The 12,267-nt window shown below is 45.1% G+C and overlaps 1 long non-coding RNA gene and 1 other non-coding gene across 2 annotated transcripts; one reads left to right on the forward strand and one right to left on the reverse strand.

The window, feature by feature from the left end:
* Window positions 1-6,334: 6,334 nt before the first annotated feature.
* On the forward strand, window positions 6,335-11,464 carry LOC135243218 (uncharacterized). The gene is made up of 2 exons (XR_010326582.1): window positions 6,335-8,155; window positions 9,359-11,464. It is a non-coding gene; the product is annotated as an uncharacterized LOC135243218 (long non-coding RNA).
* trnat-cgu (transfer RNA threonine (anticodon CGU)) lies at window positions 7,673-7,744 on the reverse strand. Its single transcript has one exon. It is a non-coding gene; the product is annotated as a tRNA-Thr (tRNA).
* Window positions 11,465-12,267: the final 803 nt, after the last annotated feature.

The following is a 12,267-nucleotide window of genomic DNA, read 5'->3' on the forward strand; positions in this document are numbered from 1 at the left end:
TGTCCAGATCATTACATAGCACCAGATCCAGAACTGATTTCCCTCTTGTGGGCTGATTGACATACTGTGCCAAAAAAAAGGTCATTTATGACATCTAAAAATTCTTCCTCACTTTTTCCTTGTTCTCTCATCAATTCCCAAATATAATAGCAGGGTAATTGAAGTCATCCATAATAAAAGTTTCACAAAAGGGGGAGGGAGGCGGAGTCATTAGATCTCACCGCACAAATTCAGAAAGCGGTGCCTTTGTTGCTGCCGAACGCCACGCCAGTGCTGTGTTTGTACAAGTCCTGGGCTCTGAGGATTTTGGGTAAAGACTGCATCTGTTGGCCACGCCCTCACCGCACCCGTGATCAACAGACCTGTGCACAGCTGGGGAGGCGTGTCCAGCAGTGTGCCCCCCCGACCCCGTCCTACCCCATCTAATGCCCCCCCCAACCCCACCCTAGGCCAGGCCTGTCCTGCGGCTACGCCTCGACGTTTGAAACGGCTCCACCAGCAGGCCTCCGAACGGGGCCCTTCCGGAACCTTCCTCCTCCTGACGCGTGGCTCGCCGATCCGTCCGATGTCCCGGCGGCACGGCAAACAAGCGTCGGCCGCGGGTCTTCACCTGTTCGGAAAACCTTCGTTTGAGGAAGCCGATTTGTCGCCGCGGTTCGAGAGCGTTCCCGGCGCGTTCCCCGTGCCCTCCAGTACCGACGATCCGATTGGCCGCGGGGGTTACCGTGACGCCACCGCTCGCTGAAGCCGAGGACACTGATTGGGCGAGCAGTTGCCTGATCAACGGCAGCGATTAGAGACAGGCAGCGTGCGCACAGGAACTCCTTCCAGACTCCCACACGGAGTCAAACATACAGCAAGCCTGTTTCTGTCTTATTTCCCAATAACGGTATGATTTTTTAGTAAAGATGATATCCTCCATTATTTGTTTCTGTGCTCTTATAGGGGACAGAGTTGCCCTTTTTTCACAATGGGTAGGGTGTGCTTTAGTGACAGGACGGGTGCCCACTAGCTTTTGTCTGCTTTTGTGTCATGGTCTCCATTTGGTAAGTCCTGTCAGGTGACTCCTGTTCCCTAAAATACTTCAGAGGCGAGTGCAATGCAGGTGCGCACACCAGCGCAGTTCTCCAGGTGTGCAGGTGTAGGTGGCGTTAGCAGCGACTCAAAAAGGCACAACTGGTGATTCCAAATAGGCGGGTTGAGAATAGACTGGAGTAAACAAAAAGAGACAGAAGACTTTAAAAGGTGCTTTTTGGACTCGTTCCTCCTTTGCGCTGGCTGAGCGCAGCGCTCGAGGACTGTGGGAGAGGACGGAGGCATCGTCGCCGAATTCGCCGTGAGATTCCGCGTGCTCCAATGAGTAAATTCCCCCTGCTCCCACCCCACCCCACCCCTCCCCAGGAACACGGCGAGGCAGTGTGACGCTGAGTCATCCGCTCCGCTCGGCAGTCTTCCCAGCATGCTCGGAGGCGAGCGTTTCAGCGCCGCGGGGTCTCACAGGACAACCCGGCTCGGCTCGCCCCCCCCAAAATGAGTCACCGGGGAGACGAGACACGCAGACCGTTACCACGCTGGTATTTCCCCCAGAAAACTGCAGCCACATCGCTGCCGAAACTGAGAGCTTGAGCCATGGCGGGGGGGGGGAGAGACAGAGAGAGACAGAGAGAGGGAGAGAGAGGGAGAGGGGGAGAGAGAGAGAGAGAGGGAGAGTGAGAGAGGCAGAGAGAGAGATAGAGGGAGAGTGGGAGAGTGAGGGCGAGAGAGAGGGAGAGTGGGAGAGTGAGGGGGAGAGAGAGACTAAAAGAGAGATAGAATGCAAGACACAGGAAGAAAAATGGCGAAAGTGAGACAGAAAGAGAGGGGAAAAAAACAGACAAAAAAAGGGAGACAAAGAGAAAGACAGAGAGGCAGAAAGAGAGGGAGGGATGAAATAAGCTGTGCAGACAAGTGTGTTTCAAATTGCCCCGGACCCCAAGACACACGCGGAATGAATAAACCCAGCTCCCCGCTGAAAGGGGGGTGGGGGGTGGGGGGTGGGGGAGGGCAGCCATAAGCCATGTGAGGGACTGAGAGTCGAAACCGCTCAACTGTCAGCACAGAGAGCTACAAAGCATTCAATGCGGTGAAATTAACTATTTTGGCAGAAATATTTTTAGATATTTTATCTGAACACTATGGCAACGCTACTTGTAAATGGGCATGTAACATGGAATGGAAAATTGTCACATCCCTGAAGATATGTAAAACGTTTCCTTGATTTCACAACAGGCTTCAGACTAAATTGGTCTGTCAAACTTCCATGCCTGTTTAGGCGCTTCTGGCAACAAATACAGCATGTGCAACATCCACATGCTTGCAGTTGAATCTTCCTCAGTAATTGCCTTGTTTATTTTCCCATTTATGCAGCATGACATTTACTGAAGCAGCTCATGTACCTAAATGCCTTTCAAGGGTCAACAACAGTACCTCTGCTTGAGATTTGAACCTGCAACCTCCCGTAAGTTAAAAGCTCAGTTACTTAACCATACATTAACTGTAAGCTGTGGCTACATCAACAGAAGTGCCCCTGCTTGAGATTTGAACCTGCAGCCTCCCGTAAGTTAAAAGCTCAGTTACTTAACCATACATTAACTGTAAGCTGTGGCTACATCAACAGAAGTGCCCCTGCTTGAGATTGAACCTGCAACCTCCCGTAAGTTAAGGCTCAGTACTTAACCATACATTAACTGTAGCTGTGGCTAACCAGTCCTGCTTGAATTTGCCTCATCGTAGTGCAGCTAACCGTCGTGGGAGATTTGAAAGAGCGATCTACGAGCGACGATCCTGCTGAGATTTGAACCTGCAACCTCCGAGTTAAAGCTCATATACATACATTACTGTAGCTGTGCTACTCCAAAGTGCCCCTGCTTGGATTTGAACCTGCAGCCTCGAGTTAAGCTCAGTTATTTAACCATACATTAACTGTAAGCTGTGCTCATCACAATGCCCTGCTTGAGATTGAACCTGCAACCTCCGTAGTTAACCGCTGTTACGCGCTGTGACTGGATTAACACGCCTGCGTTGCCGGGTGCGTGGGGCGATCTGACCGAGCGACGATCCGCGACTCAGGCAATAGGATTTTAGGGGATTATGACTGGTCGTAAACACAGCTGCCCAATCCTCATTTTCCTGCTTTCCGGCTCTCGAGCTTCTCTCCGCCCGGTTCGGGCCTGGCGGGGGGGCCTCTCTCGGCGGGTTTTGGGGACGGGACTGACATCGCCGGACTCTCAGGCCCTCGTGCGGAACACTGATCAAGACCTGCCGTTGGCGGTAAAATTTCCAGGACCCCGGTCGGCCGGAATCGCCCAACTGCACACTGCCGCCATCCGCCAAAGCAGAGGCTTACTTTAAAAAAAAAAAAAAATGTTTTAAAAAAGGAAATAAATTACCTCCCGTCAAGCGTGTGTAGCAGCCAGCGCAAACCGCTCATATAAAAACTAAGCTTGCACTGGGGATCTGAGGACACGTTTTACAAGGGGTGAACGAGTTCAGTGCAGAGAAAGTGGGGAGGGAGGGGGGGGGGGGGGAGGAGGGCTTGCTGACTCTCCGCTATAGCGCAGCAGAACTGTGTTTCGACAGTAAGTGTCCCGAACATCTCTCTGTCATAAAAGACTAAAACAACACTTCTGTGAGACTGTTACGTATCTCGGCACGGCAGTTGTTTCGGGAGCGTGAAATTCCTGCTCGCGCCGTTTCCCACTGTCCCTCTCTCTCTCTCTCTCTCTCTCTCCCTCTCTCTCTCGAGAAAACGCTCGCGCGTTGGGCTCGGGAGTTCCCGGTTGGATAATCGCGCGTGTCTTTCACTATAAAAGCAGCCAGTGGCGGACGAAGTGAAGCTCTGCCATTAAGACGATCTGAAGGGACTCTTATTAAGGAGAACAGACTGGACCTAAAACAACGTCCAGTTCTGCTGAGAAACATTTGGCAGGCAGGCCTCGCGCGGTTTAATATCGCTAATTTTATCAGCGCACTTTGGTTTACATCCCAGAATTTTCTGATTAATTGTGTTCAGCCAAACTGAGCTGTTGCACAGTAAAATATCCAGTGTTAAGTCAACTCTTAACTGATAACACTTGGTCCCACTCTGGAATGTGGGACCAATTGTTATCGGCTAAGAGTTGAATTAACACTGTTTGAGTTGAATTAACACTGGACATTTTACTGTGTACTTTCACCAGACTAGTCTCACTAGATTTTTTTCCCTAATTCTGTATCAAATTTTGATGAGAACATATTATATTGTTCATGAGCATATTTCACATTATAATCTTTATAATATCCTGGGCGTCACTTTCTATTGCAAAAAACTAACTGCATGAATTAAATGAAATAGCAGGTGACTCATTAGAATACAGATATATGCTCTGACCAACATTGTTTTTAACCCACCATTTCCAAATATTATTTACATTATGTTAAAGAGTCATTGCCAATGGTAATATGCTCCCTTGGGTTACAAATTTGTCTTGAATATGATCAGCATACAACAGACTAAATATGTGATGTCACCAGGGGCCTACAGTCCATGCTATACGTATATTTAAAAAGTGATAAATTCATATTATTTTCCGTAACTATTTTTGCCGCTACTTTTCTCAATTTGAATGTTTATTTTGGTACAGTTGAGAAGTTTTACATTATTACTTTAATTGCATTGTTTTGAGATGACTTACATTAAGCATTGTATCTGAAATGATATATTCAAAAGTAAGATATTTATTCATCAGCATGATCAGAAAAGAAATTAAAAAGCAAAAGAAGGAATGGCACCGATACCACAGACTAACAATTTACCCAAACAAAAAGTTAGGTTTATAAGAAAACATACGTATTTCAGTTTTGTCCACTTCACTGTAAAACAAAAAAAGCTTTGAAGAAACAGATTGCCTTGAACCACTGAATAGGGCTATCAGTTGAAGTTAAACTCTTTTTTATATAGTCTTTTTAATTTAGTAATTTATTCCATTTCAACTTAATGTTGCTCGTTAATTTAGTGAAAATTGCATTTACGTTTTGCAGTGTTACTTTTACTGAATTAATGAGACGTACCTTGATTGCGACTTTATTATTATACATAATTTCATATGAACACTTCAACGCACGAATTACTGCCTTCTGATTGCCATTGGATCTTGAAACTAAATATTTTAAACGAGTTTTGAGGGAAGCACATAGAGCCTATAATGTTACAAATAATTATGCAATGTTTATACAATTTACTTCAAGCTTCGCTTGCCTTGGAAATCTATTTTAAAAATGCGTACAAAAGCAGCACGTGGTAGAATTTCAGCCGTCGGTGGCACTAAATCCTTCATGATATCCTGTAATGTCACTCTGAAACTTTATCTTTTTACTGAAATGAACTCCATATAGACTACATTTTCGTGTCATTATTATAACCACAATGTAACTGCAACATAATAATGACCCTTTTTAAGAACTTGATGATCACGTGAGTCAAAAACTGGGACTTTGAAGGCCAGTTGAGAGACTGTATACGACTCACCTTGCCCACAAAGACCCAACTTCTAACACACTTCTAACTGATCGTAAAAGATCGTAAAATATTTTTTTAAAGAAATGTGATGACTGATAGTGACTGTGCATGTATTAATGGCTTCGTCTGTAGCCTACGCGTATGCCACTTCTACTTAGGAAACTCGTTGATACGTCAAATTGATCTCGATTCGCTTGGCTGAAGTCGTTAGCTCACTACTTGTTCGCATTCTTTGACACAGAAAGAAATCCATATTGAGCAGTTGGCCGGAATAAAAACGTTATTTGCGCTGAGCACGCAGCAAGATGCTTTAACTGGTTGCGCAGTTTCATAGCTACCCCCATGGCTAAATCCAACTTGCCATCGTAATTAAGGGCAAAGTTCCAATATTGTTCAAAACAATTCCTCTACGGCAATATTCCACTCAAAGATGATCACCGAGGTAAAAATGATTTCGTTTCGATCATTAGCAGCCTGCTAGGAAGATTAAGTTCAGTTTTTCTTGTTTGTTTTTTTACCTTCCTCGTATATGCGCACCACTGATATGACGAAGTTGCTCCACGCTGCAACTGTCCATGTGCCTGCCTGGCGTGCCTTTTCCGTGGAGTGAATGCAACGAGACGTTCGCTTGAACGAGTTCAGGATAGCCGCGATGTTGCATCGGTGACTGGAGATTCCCCTTTCCGCTTTTGGATGTTGCAGAGACTGTGGGTTTGATAAGATCATCCTTTTCGAGGCAACTGCAAGGTAGTCTTTCACTAAAAATAAATGATAGGATTATCCGGTACAAAAGAAAAAATGTAAATGCCACATAACATTGTTTGGTTATCAGTGCCCTCCTTATGTTTTTTTTTTTTTTTTTTGAAATCCTGAAAAGTTTATTTTTGGGTAATCCAGTCAATGACGTTTTCGTGGTAGACCCACCGGGTTGCAGGGACGCTCGACGTGACGGACTGGTTACAGCGAGAGGAGATTGTTGGTCGCTTAGTCCCAGCTCAAACAAACCCTGGGCCCTCCCTGAAATGGAATTCTAGGTAGCAAACTGATTTATTTGCACGCGCCGCTCTAGACTTTTCTCTCACCCTCCGAACGGTTATTAGATAACTATTGCCACCAAACGGAAAACTTTGGTGTTACATCCATTTATGTTATTATAATTTCGAATGACGAAGAGAACACAGTAGAACAGATTGTTTCTTTGTGTCGGGCATAATTTAGTTAATTATATGACATGACAGTCAAATATATGACGCAGTGGAGCTAGCTATATGACATGACACGTGACAGTTTATAATTTGCGCTAGTCTTCCTATTATAACCATGCGTATTTGTCGCCGTTGATGATAGTCACAGGCATATGAAGCCCTATCGGTCATGTGAATCGATCTGCATACGAGCGTACGCTAAATTGATTAACTAGATAATTCAAAAAGACGTGTAACAACCCAAGTAGACAAAGTGCCAATTAGGCTAAGCTGCATTTGTATAATTACGCTCTGGACTAGGATAGGCCTGTCTGTTGCACGAATCGTTATGATTGTAAGTACATTAATCTTCCAAGACACTGACTCAAGATTTATTGGCTATATTGGAGATGTAACTGTAATGTCATTTAAATTCTGACAGGGGCACATTTGTGAGCACTTGCGCAAAGAGACTTTTCAGACAGCCTGCCAAGGCCAAACAAGTTTACATGTTAAGCTTAACATTCATTATTTGTGCACTGGTCTCCAAAGTTTCTGGAGTTATTGTAAAATTCGTTTTTGCGTTTTCTGGCTGCAGTGCCATGTTGTTCTGCAGTCAAATCAAATACGTGAATATGCCTTTGTTTTTGTAGCGGCTCCTTCTGGAAGAATATTTGTGGAAATTTGAAATTCTTTTTTTTAAAAGAACTAGAGAGCATAACAACTGCAATGGGTAGGTTTCAGCTATCCAATCCTATGAAGTTTATGTCCAAAGGCATGACTCTGACGTAGATGTTATTTATGGTTTGATTAGATATGTTCAATTTGTTTCATATTCGGTTGTGTTTCTGAAGACCTGCACGGAATATCTTTCACTCGTCGTGTGTTTGATAAACTTTGAAGTTCTTGTCATTGTGTACGCTTAAAAATTTCGACTTCCTCGTTTCCCATGAGGCACGGACGGGGTTCGAACCCGCGATCTTCGGTTTACGAGACCGACGCCTTACCACTTGGCCACCGCGCCAGACGGCTTGCCCCATAGAGCAATTATGTTAATGCAAGATATCAGGAAGTTAGTTGTGTATCTGAAAAAAAATTACACAATACATTCTTCAAACCGCTAGCACATTGAAACGATGCATTTTGATTACAGTACATGGTGCAACTGTCCCCTATAGACAGGCCTCATGTATCATACTAATTACCCGAACGATATCAATAAATCATAAACGTAGCTGGTTTGATGCTATTTTTAGGACACGCCTATGGCGCGTGCTCTGGACGCTCAGCGTACCGACGTGAAAGTCGGGAAAACCAACTGAGTGAGTGTGACACTAATTGAAATACTGTGTGTACTTTAGTTAGCGGGCTCTGATAATTGGTTACGGATGTTGAAGACATTCTTACAGATTTGTTTGTCAGCGGAAAGATTTCGGTAAGACTGCGCTATATGTGTTCTTTTTTTGGTGTGGCAAAGCATTGGATCGCTTGGTATTAGCTTGAGATCTTATAATGCAAACTAATGTTGATTAAATGACGATTGTGAGATTACCGATACATAGCAGTGTGCTACTTCCAACATCCGACATGACGAAGCACAGTATTAGCAAAGAATAAAACACACGCGTTTTGCAGGAATTAGCCTACATATAGGCCTAGGCTACTGGTGTTGTATCTGTTTAACAATCCTTATGTTGGCACCACTTATATATACGTATAGTCTCCAATTTGAGAGTTCTGTTGGTGGTTTGCATTTCTGTCGCGGTAAAAGGTGTTTCTAAACAACGGTTCTGTGAAAACTCACACTTCCTTGACGGATTACCTAATCCACTGAACACATCTTTGCTGTTTTTAAAATATGTTATGTAAATATCATCTAAGCATCTGTACTGACAAAAAATGAACGTAAAATGAAATGCATTTTTAAAAACCTATAGCTGTCCGTCTCAATAGCCTACACTTTTTCAACCGCTGACGTAGAAGATGTAATTGAGTTTTATTTTGCCCATCATTCCGACAATAAGGAATACCTTAGTGGCTATTTGCGTTTGACACGGGTTCGACGTTCCTACCACGGAAAATCTACTCATTAAAATGCATATTTTTTTAAACTGAAGCCTTATACTGACTGTTTTAGAAATGGAATATGATGGTTCTGTTTCTTATGCTCGAGTGATGTATCATTATTTGCGATCATTGTGTGATTGCTGCCGTTTCATTTTGTACAGTAATAATGGGGTCATTTTCATGTCCTACATTTCTGCGCGTACGTGCCTATGCATGCACGTGGACACGTGTATGCATTCAGGGATTGGGTATTCCTGTGTTGCATTTGTGCATGTGTACATACATGGATTCCTTGCGTGTGTTTGCACGCATTAATGAATTTACCCTTGTGTCTGTGTGTGGCCATGTACATTTGTGTGTGTGTGTGTATGTGTGCGTGTGTGTGAGCGTGTGTACGTGTGTGCACTCGCGTGTGTGTCTGCTCATGTATGTGTGTTTATGTGTCTATGTGCATGTGTGTGCGTGCGTGCATGTGTGTGCGTGCATGTGTGCGTGCGCGTGTGTTTCTGCGTGCGTGCGTATGTGCATGTGTGTGCGTGCGTGCGTGCATATGTGCGTGTGTGTGTTTCAGGTTGGCTGCAGTGCACTCTATGCGGCCCTTCCCCGGGTCAGGGTGGCCCTCTCCATGGTGTCCCCCACCATGAAGGCCGTGGTGGACGCTGTCTGGGTGGTGTGGGGCATCGGCGCCTCCGTCTACGACTACCTGACCACCAGCGCCATGGAGGAGCGCATCCACGCGCTGGAGAGCGCAATCACGCTCCATCAGGTCATCATCGGTCTGCTGACGGCCAGCCTGGTCCTGCTCTTCACCTACATCCTGCTGAGGAAACGTTGAGGAAGCGTTGGGGAAACACTGAGGGAACGCTGAGGGAACAGGAGCACGCCAGCACCAGGGGGGATATGCACTGACCACATGACAGCTTAGCTGGCTACACACAACAGGCAGTGGCATGTATTTTGTGTAAAGTGTGTGTGTGTGTGTGTGTGAGAAGGGGGATATGACCCACTGATTCCATTTCTGACCTATTAGCTGCCCGTCATCTTTTCAAGTGATCTTAGTAGAGCAGTGGCCTAAGTAGAGCAATCCTGTTCCTGGAGATCTACTGTCCCGTAGGTTTTCATTTCATACCTGACTGGTTTTCACTTGGCACACCTGACTCTACTGATTAGCAGCTTAACAAGATCTCTTGCTGTTAAGTGAGGCGTGCTTTGTTAGGTTTGGAGTGAAAACCTACAGGACGGTAGATCTCTAGCTGTTGAATGAGGTGTGGCTTTGTTAGGGTTGGAGTGAAAACCTTCAGGACGGTAGATCTCTCGCTGTTGAATGGGGCGACATAGCTCAGGACCGATTGTCTGGCAGTCGGAGGGTTGCCGGTTCAAACCCTGCCCTGGGCATGTCGAAGTGTCCTTGAGCAAGACACCTAACCCCTAACTGCTCTGGCGAATTAGAGGCATCAATTGTAAAGCGCTTTGGATAAAAGCGCTATATAAATGCAGTCCATTTACCATTTTACCATTTGAATGAGGTGTGCTTTGTTAGGGTTGGAGTGAAAACCTACACGATGGTAGATGTCCAGGAACAGGGTTGGTTACCATTGTAGTAGCGCATGGACTACACAGTACAATTGGAAGGAGAAATAGAATGCTGGATTGCACTAAACCTAAATCAGCCAATTGGGCATGGCGTTTCAGGCACTGGTTTGTCTGCAGTGCCTTCCTTTAAAGGGGGATGGGTAAGCTATGGAGCCAGTTGGAGAGCTGGAGGTGTGGACCTGGGACTCTATGGAGGGGCCTGGGGGGTCAGGCTTGTGTGCAGTAGACTTCCTGTTGAAACCAGGGACAGGCAGCTCCCTCTGCACGAGAAACGCGGTTTCTGGAAGATGTCCGACCTGCTAAATTTCAGAGAAATTTGGGGCGTAGAAACTTCTGCACACTCCCGGGGCCGCACACGGAGGGAAATGTGTTCGTTTTCGGATTTGTGTCCCGTACAGTAAATGCCCCTTTTCGTGCCGTGTCCTGCACCACAGCCTCGTAGCTCCTCCCCCACAGCATGCCCACCAGCTCAGTGGATCCAAGGAGTCCCCAAATCTTTTGGTTCCAGTGTGGAGGGGCGAAGGGGTGTGCCCCGACCCTGCTTCCACCTGAGAGCCAGGGTCACAAGCCATATGGACCAAATTATTAATTCAACTAGCATAATTAATTATTATTAATTACACTGCTGTGGAAAAAAAAAATCATGGATGTGCAGTTCTGCAAGGACAACAGAATTCTCTTGAAAAACTGGACTCTTGAATTTTATTCTGGACATTCAACAAGTTGGAATGTTCATAAACGTATAGGGAACAATTCTCGTGACTCAAAAACCAGAAAATGTATTTAAAGTGACCTTAATCAGTGTTAATATGTGGCCAAAATGCATTGGATTGCAGGTGATAATATGTGAAATCTGTGCTTTATGCTTCCTCCATATTTATTCCCTACTCTGTTTGCAAAGGCATTTTCATAATGCATTCAACAATGCAAGGGCCTGTAATTACTTTATTAGGTATAACAGTGAAGGCTTACGCTGCATTAGTTAGTTGAATGTAGCTTTTTGTAAAAAGTCAAAACACTGGCTTATCAGTGTGCTGCTATGAAATGCCTTGCATTTCTCCAAACTGTCGATGTGACTGTATTTTGTCCATGAGCTCGGTTTTCTGATTTTTGACAACAGTACAGGGCTTTCAATTAAAAAAATAAAAAATAGATAAATAAAAAAACATTATGAACTCATGCTCAGGATGTATATGTACACCTTGTCTCTTGTTTCTAAAAATGTGTGTATAGTTGCACAAATCAATATAGAGATTTAATTAATAAAACTGAAAAAGATCAGAAAATAGATACAAAGCGGTTGAGTTTTTGTGACTTTTGTCCAGGCTACAGTTTCAAGTTTTGACGATGATCATTTCCAGAAAGAGCAACAGGGGTGGGGGGGTGGGGGGCTCTCGGTAGCGGTCACTGGGCTGTCAGGGCCACTGTTGTCTCTTGATGATTAAGCGATGAACAACGACTGAATACTAGACTAGAACGTGCACCTACAGAAGATGCCGGATGGTCCATAGGCCGTGACTGTGATGCGGTCCAGTTGCCCTTTCGGACCCAGTGTCCAGTGTCAAAACTGTTTGAATGTCAGAGGGGTTGAGGGCCAATCTGTCATTGTGCCTACACGGTGAAAAAAGTGCGTCTACAGACAGGAAAAGGGAGACGTGGAAAAATGTCTTCCCTCTGTGTTTCTATATGCAGTATTTTGGGGGGTATGGTGAGTTGCTGTCACGGAGGGTGGAAAAAAGGCAGCTAGCTGGCTAGCATTTCTTTTGCACCGTAGGGAAAGCAACCATACCCTCGTAGATTGCTAGTGCATAGGGAAAGCCATGCCGTGGCGCAGAGAAAGTTAGCATTTCTCTGCTCACTCTGGAGAGGCTCTTACAAACGCAAACG

This window comes from Anguilla rostrata, chromosome 17, assembly GCF_018555375.3.
Source record: "Anguilla rostrata isolate EN2019 chromosome 17, ASM1855537v3, whole genome shotgun sequence".
NCBI classification, from domain to species: Eukaryota; Metazoa; Chordata; class Actinopteri; order Anguilliformes; family Anguillidae; genus Anguilla; species Anguilla rostrata.